Source organism: Phyllobates terribilis, unplaced genomic scaffold, assembly GCF_046119375.1.
Source record: "Phyllobates terribilis strain yellow unplaced genomic scaffold, ASM4611937v1 Scaffold_1__5_contigs__length_1240528914, whole genome shotgun sequence".
Lineage (NCBI taxonomy): Eukaryota > Metazoa > Chordata > Amphibia > Anura > Dendrobatidae > Phyllobates > Phyllobates terribilis.
In genome coordinates, this window is record NW_027362761.1 from 64431527 (window position 1) to 64440010 (window position 8484).

An 8484-nucleotide genomic window follows, 5' to 3' on the forward strand; every position below is an offset into this window, starting at 1 on the left:
GGCCCAGCGTTCGAGGCTGAAATCTTCCAAGAGTTCTGCAACCTCTAAGGCTGTAAGAAGATTCGGACAACGCCTTACCATCCACAAACCAACGGGATGTGTGAGAAGATGAACAATATAGTCATTGATCTCCTGAAGACGTTGCCCCTGGAGGAACGCAGCCTGTGGCCAGAAAAACTGCCGGACCTGATAGACTTATACAATCATATCCCGGTGAACGCTACCAACTGCACCCCGGCTTACCTGATGCGAGCCAGACCAGGTAAGCTGCCCGTAGACCTGGAGATGGGAGTCCTAACACCTGAGGACACCTCCCCGGATACAGACTGGGATACGGAAAGGCAACTGCAGTAAAAGATGGTACAGGAGAGTGTGGAGAAGAGCCTGGCCCAGGTGAGAGAGAGGCAAGAAAAACTCTTCAACCAACACGCCCCTGCTGGTCCCCTAGAACCTGGTGAGCAAGTCCTGAAGCGGAAGAGAAGGCTACATAAGTTGGACGACCAGTGGGAAAGGGAACCCTACACCGTACTGCAGTCTGATCACGACAACCCGAAGGTGTGCGTGATCACCAAGGACGGAGGAGAAACCACTAGCACCGTCTCCAGAGACCACCTCAAAAGATGCCCCGAGCAACTCCGTAGTGCAGAAGAGGATCAGAGTGACCTTGAACCCGCAGAGGACAAGGAAGAAATGATCAGCACCGTTCTCGGAGAGTTGCCTCAGTCCTGGACTCGCATAAATGATGCCATAGTGGTACCCGTCCTGCATTTCCTGCAACCGGCACAGCAACAACCAACACCAGAGCCGGAAGGTGAAGAGGAGCAAGCGGTTCCAGAGGCAGAAGAGCCTGTACCAGCAGCCCAGGAGAGTCAACCCTCTGCTGACAGTGAGCCTGCCATGCCTGCGGTAAGCCAAAGGACCCACAGACAGCTGCCTGCCCTACCTGTACACCCAGCTGGTAGCTGTACCCCTAACGCTAGTGGGGAAAGCCAAGTCAGTCCACCACCAGACAGTGCGTTAAGGAGATCAACCAGGAGCACAAAAGGGCAGATACCCGCTCGCTGGAAAATATAGAGTGTACTAAAATTGTAAATAACCCTGTTGCCAAATGTTGAAATGTTTGCCAAGTTACACGCATGTTTGGTAATTCTATGTTTCAGTTTCTTGCAGCTACCGTAAGGACTCAAAGGTTATGGACTTTTTATAACTGGGACCTTGTATGGACTGCGTTGGAGCCTAACCAAGGAATGAACTAAGACTGTAAAGGACTTACTTGGGGTAGGACAGACCCCCACCTGGTTAAGGCTCCCCGTTGGGTTGGTGATATGGACACCCGGTCACAGGCCACACTGTGACCTTAAGAACTCAATCTGTGCGCCGTCTGTCTGTTAATGTTTTATAGTCATGTATATTGTCTTTGTTTATTGTTTAGTCCCGGAGTACTAAAATTCTACTAGGGGGGAATGTGTCACCCTGGCCTGGATGCCACAAAATCTAATAAAGCTGTGTCTGAGAGCAAGGGGGAGGTTCTCTAGTCAGGGGAACATTAGCATGCCATGCCTCCTGTCTCAGGCCAGTAGGGGGAGCAGGCTGCCCCTATAAAAGCTGGTACTGGGGGCAGGGTTAGAGAGAACTGGATGACCTGTCTCAGCACTGAGACGTGTCCCGGAGCAGAGCAGGGACAGTTGTATTGCACCTAAGAGGAAGTGTGGCAGGAGGAGAGCCACAAGCCAGAGACGAGAGGTGAAGTGAGCCTGTCTTGGCAGATAAAGGACTTAATTTACCAGACTTTGGTGTCTGAGGCTGGGAGGATTCCACATCCTACAGCAGATAACCAGTCCGCAGGGGACTGTATATTCCTTGGCCTAAGAAGCCTGGAGGCTCTGCCACAACAGAAGGGACCAGTAAAGCCGTACCAGGCCGGGAGCAGAAAGGAACCCACGTCGCAGGCCATACAGGCGAGAGTACACGGAAAGCTCGGAAACGTGGGCTGTTACCCTATCAGGAGGAGATAGCCAGAAGGAGCGCAGAAAGCACGGTAGGCCTACACCCTCACCCTGACCAGGGCCAATCTCCCAATTGCTCTCAGACATCCAGGTCCCCTCCTAGCTGGGACTGTTTATGGGTCAGTTTACCTGTTTTAGTAAAGATCCTGGACTGCAACCTGTTGTCTGTGTGCTCCTTCGCGCGTCCAGCACTACCGGTACTGGGACTCTCACCGCCATCACTCCCACCATCCATTATACTGCCCTGGGGCCGCACTCTTCCCGTGGGGAGTCATACTACCCTAACTGCGCACCTCATCAGCCCCAGCGGTCTGCATGCAGCGGCGGTTCCTAATAACCGCAATCCACGGGTGGCGTAGTCGGACATAATCAACAGCACATAACGGACTACCACTGGCCTGACCACCCTGAGCCACGGAACCGGGTTGCCACTACTACTCCCATCGTTCCCCTACTGCCCGGATCCGAGTGCCCCACGGCCCAGGGGGCGAGTCATATCCACCTTCTGCAAGACAGTGCACCAGTTCACAACTCACATGTTGCCCAAATGGAAGCATGCTCCTGTGGCTTTGAAATTCTACTGTATCCCCCTTATTCACCCGACCTTGCACCATTGGACTTCCACCTCTTTCCAAAAATGAAGTATGATGAGACTCTGATTTCCGAAGTCACAACTTGGCTTTTGGAGCAACCTCTGAATGAGCCCTTAAAAGGGAAGTTTAAATCAGGTTTTGTGCTACATATATTTGTTTTTTAATTTGTCAATTTATTTTTTCAGATTACGACCGTTAATGGGAAAAAAAAAAAAAAAATACAATCTTGTAATATTCACACTGGTCACTGGGGATATTTTAGACTCATACTCCTGATCTTTCAGGAAGAGTTTTCGGCACTCTCCTTATCATCAGAGGTATCGCCTTTAGACCTCATTCACACGAATGTGTTCTGTTTTTTTTTTCATGGCTGCAACACATACCCGTTATACCCTATGGTGCTATTCACAGGTCCATGATTTTTCACTTACTGTATGTCTGTACAAAAATCACGGAGACATGTCCATTTTTTTTCCAGCATTTCAAATGAAAAGAGCCAATACAAGTTTATGGGGTTTGTAAAAAAACAAGTAAAGCACATGCATGACATCAGTGCACAGTCTGTGTGCTCTTACTTGTTTAATACTGCAAAGTATAGGAGAAGATTTGTCATTTATTTATTTCTGCATTCATGAAAAACACTGATGACACACTGATGACAACAATGGACACACGAACCACATACTGAAGACACACTGATTCAAAACTCTGATGAAACCGGTACCATTTTTCACCTACTGTACGTGTGTAAACATGAATGTGTGAATAAGGACTTGAAAAAGTTGTCCACTACTTGCACAACTCCTTGTCAAACACCATGTTTGGCCCCAATAAAATAAAACCGCTTCTACTCACCTCCCGTGCCGTTCCAGCGGTGTCGGCGCTCGCGCTTCCAGGGCTTACGTGCGGCTGTTTGGGCATCGGGCTCACGAGCTACAACAGCGCTGGAGTCACTGTTCCCTCCTTTGGACAAATTGAACATGAAGAGGAAATGAGAGATGAGCCGCAGCCCTGACTTCATCTTCATGTTCAATTCTACAGAAGGCGTTGACAGTGATGCCAGCGCTGATTGGGCACCTAACTCACAACAACATCGGAGCACCGCAACCACAAGTGCTGACACCGGTGGAACAGCGCCGACAGGGGAGGGGAGTATACGTTTTTTTATTTTATCAGGGCCAAACATTTAGATCAAGACGGGGATGTCCTAGTAGTGGACAATCCATTTAAACAGCGCTAACACAGGATCCAACAATCACCGCTGACCCTGCTCCCCCTCACTTCACATTGACCTTTACACAGGCTCACTAGGCACTTCAGCACAAACGATAGGGTTGGGATTAGTGATGAGCGAGCATGCTCATTTAACCCTATAACCGAGCATGCTTGGGTGCTTACCGAGTAGCTTCAGCATGCTCTTATTATGTTCGAGTCCCTGTGTCTGCATGATTTACGGATGTAAGACAGCTTCAACACATGTGAGGATTCCCTAACAAACAAGCAAACAATCCCTGCATGTGTTGAGGCTGTCTAGCAGCCGTAAATCATGCAGATACAGAGACATTATATACGAGTATGCCGTAGATGCTCGGTTAAAGGGTTAAATGAGCATGCTCACTAATCACTAGTTGGGATCCATCCACAGTGGCTATGTGCTTGTGGTGTTTTCTGAATCAGTATGAAGTATGAAATCCACAGCATTTTACATGAGGTAAAATCCACACCAAATACATGTACACTAGTGATGAGCACAAATGCTCGTTACTCGAGTTTTCTTAGGGTGCTCTGGTATGCACCGAGTATCGCGGGGGCTTCAGCGACATGTTAGAGTCCCCGCGGCTGTTAGCCACAAAACATGTGGGGTTTGTCAGGTACTCTCTGCATGTTTTGTGGCTGGCTAACAGCTGTGGGGACTAGAACACCCACGATACTCGGTGCATACCCGAGCACCCTAGCAGCTCGAGTAACGAGCACTTGCGCTCATCACTAATGTACACCTACCCTTAAAGGGGTTTTCCCACAAACAAAAGTTCCTTTTAATCATTGTCTGTGTCTGACCGTGTACGGAACATACCACAGCTCCTGGGCAGGGGAGGACGCAAAAGATAATACAGACATTACAGCAGGGGGTCACATGTCCTGGGCAGGGGAGGACGCAAAAGACAATACAGACATTACAGCAGGGGGTCACATCTCCTGGGCAGGGGGGGGAAGCAAAAGACAATACAGACATTACAGTAGGGGATCACAGCTCCTGGGCAGGGGGGGGAAGCAAAAGACAATACAGACATTACAGCAGGGGGTCACAGCTCCTGGGCAGGGGGGGGGAAGCAAAAGACAATGCAGACATTACAGCACGGGGGGTCACAGCTCCTGGGCAGGGGGGGAAGCAAAAGACAATGCAGACATTACAGCAGGGGGTCACATCTCCTGGGCAGGGGGAGGATGCAAAAGACAATACAGACATTACAGCAGGGGGTCACAGCTCCTGGGCAGGGGGGGAAGCAAAAGACAATACAGACATTACAGCACGGGGGGTCACAGCTCCTGGGCAGGGGGGGGAAGCAAAAGACAATGCAGACATTACAGCAGGGGGTCACATCTCCTGGGCAGGGGGAGGATGCAAAAGACAATACAGACATTACAGCAGGGGGTCACAGCTCCTGGGCGGGGGGGGAAGCAAAAGACAATACAGACATTACAGCAGGGGGTCACAGCTCCTGGGCAGGGGGGGGAAGCAAAAGACAATGCAGACATTACAGCAGGGGGTCACAGCTCCTGGGCAGGGGAGGACACAAAAGACAATACAGACATTACAGCAGGGGGTCACATGTCCTGGGCAGGGGGGGGAAGCAAAAGACAATACAGACATTACAGCAGGGGGTCACAGCTCCTGGGCAGGGGGGGAAGCAAAAGACAATACAGACATTACAGCAGGGGGTCACAGCTCCTGGGCAGGGGGGGGAAGCAAAAGACAATACAGACATTACAGCAGGGGGTCACAGCTCCTGGGCAGGGGGGGAAGCAAAAGACAATACAGACATTACAGCAGGGGAACACAGGGGATTCATTTTGTGAGGTAAAACATTTCACTGCCTGTTTTTAAACAATATTTTACCTCACAAAATGAATCCTCTGCTGTAATATCTGTATTGTCTTTTCCTTCTTCCCCTGCCCAGGAGATGTGGTATGCTCCGTACACAGTCAGACACAGACAATGATTAAAATGGACTTTTATTGGTGGGCAAACCCCTTTAAGTGTTATCCTCCAGTTACAGCTTCTGGCAATGCTTTTGCCCAGTATGAAGCTTATGCACAATGTATTGTATAGGATCTTTACTTGCAAGATCTACATAAACCGGCTGGAAAGAAAAGAAAAATTGTGGCGCACCACTATATTGTAAGGAGCGACACATCGCCTTTACAGTTCTGTGTATAGTACAGAACTACAGCTGGATTTACACGCACTCATTTTAGCAAAGTATTGTTCCTTCATTTATACTTTGTCTTCTTTTTGGATCCATTGTTGTCTTTGAATAAACCAAACTACATAAAAGAAGGCATGTCATTCCAGCCGAATTCCCAATTCTCGCCTCTGCCAGAATGCTTGTGGATTCTATAGAAGAGGAAGGATATTACATACTGGAACAGCCTTTGACAGGCATCAAACTATTGGGATATCCACCAATAAAGAATGAAGGCTCATCAGATGGCATTTGCATTGAGACGTGGTCATCAATGGGGAGGTCCTATCAAAGAATATGTTTAATATATGAAACTATACTGTATACACTAGCGCCAAAAGGAAATGCTCAGTTATAGTAGCTGCTTGTGATCTTACACGAGTCCTGTATAAAATATAAAAATAATATAAGAAAGGTAAAAAGTATCACCGCATTTACTATAAATGTCAAGACACACTGGTAGTGAAAGTCGGATAAATGATATTCACCTGAATGTGAAAACAGCTTAAATCCCAATGTAAATTACTGAATCAAAAACTATATTGGGCCCGATTCATCAAAGCTTTCAAAAGACATTTCTGGGGTAAAATCTTTTGAGTTTTTGCCCAGTTTCTTTCAGTTCAGCCAAAATGGGCAGGGATTGGGCAGAACAGGGGTGTGACAACTGCCACTTGTCAAATTCATGACGAGCTGTGGTGTTCCATATGCCAGAAATCTTACTCCAGTACCTGACTAGAGTGAGATTTCTGATGTAGCACAGAGAGGCGCACATCACTCGTCAGATACTCCAGTTTCATGAATAGGCATGCACCTCTAATCAGAAGACCCCCGTGCTGGTCATTGCTGATCTGCTATTAATGCCAGCCCATGGCCAACGTTGATAGCAGATGATCATTTTTGTTGATTAAGCCCAGCTATGTGTATCACAAGCGATCAGAAGATCGCAGCTTCAAGTCTCCTTAAGGGACTATTGAAGCAAGTAAAAAAAAAAAAAAAGCTTTTAAAAATGTAAAAAAAATAAAATATATAAAAATGTCAAATCACCCTCTTTTTGCTCAATTCAACAAAGAAAAACAAAAAACACATTTGCATCGCTGCATTCAGAATCGCCCGATCAAGTATAAAAAGAATTAATCTGATCTGTAAACTGTATAACGAGGGAAAAAAAAAAAAAAAAATCCAAAATTACGTTTTTTTTTTTTTTGGTCACCGCAACATTGCAATAAAATGCAATAAGAGGTGAGCAAAACATCGGATCTACCCCAAAATGGTATCGATAAAAAAAAAACAGCACAGCACATGTAAAATAAGCCCTCATCTGGCCCCAGATCCCAAAAAATGGAGAGGCTACGGGTCTCGGAAAATGGTGCTTTTAGTTGTTTTTTTATAATCAAACTTTGGATTTTTTTTTCCACCACTTAAAAAAGAACCTATACAGGTTTGGTATCTGCAAACCTGACCATGACTTGGAAAATCATAGTGGCAGGTCAGTTTTAGTATTTAGTGAACATGGTTAAAAAAAAAAAAAAAAAAATTGTGAAATTGCACTTTTTTTTCCCAATTTCACTGCACTTGGAATTTTGTTTTCCAGTTTTCTAGTACACTATATGGTAAGATCAATGGTGTCGTTCAAAAGTACAACTCGTCCCGCAAAAAACAAGTCCTTACACGGTCATATTGATGGAAAAATAAAAAAAGTTATGACTCTGGGAAGAAGGGGAGCAAAAAAAACAAAACGCAAAATCCGAAGGTCGTGAAGGGGTTAAAGTGCTCTCCTCTGTAGTGCCTGTAATAGCTCCCACCATGGAGTTGGTGATTTAAACCTCTGGTGTTGGATAAGATTCAATCAGACAGATAGGGAATAGTAACGTTCTAGATATAAATCAAGGTCCTGTAAGTAATCCATATGAAGTGCTCTTTAGATGTTTTGTGTGCCGCAGGGATGGTTATTGGACAGGGTGCTCTCGCCGGTAGCGTACCTGGAAACCAAGAGCGACATTCACTTACGTCACTTCACGTTAATATACCTTCAATATATTTATTGGTTCAGTTATTTAGGTTTGGGATTTTAGCCATTTTCACGTGAATATCATTTATCCAGCTTTCACTACTACTATCTTGACATTTATAGCAAGCGCGGTGATACTTTTACCTTTCTTATACTATGTTAAATATATGGAGTAATGTGAAATTCTGCACAGGAAATCTGCTCTGAATAAAGGGTTGTTCTTCTTTGGAGAGGTCATACAGTATCCGATTGTGACCGACTTATAGTGAGCTCTGATTGCCATTTCTGTAGGTACGAGCCAAGTCTGCAGGATACATATTATTTCGGTCATTGCGTGTATAGCAAATATAATCATATTTGGGTGGTACTGTTCTCTAGGTAGATTTTCTATCATCATTTATTCTTTATACCAA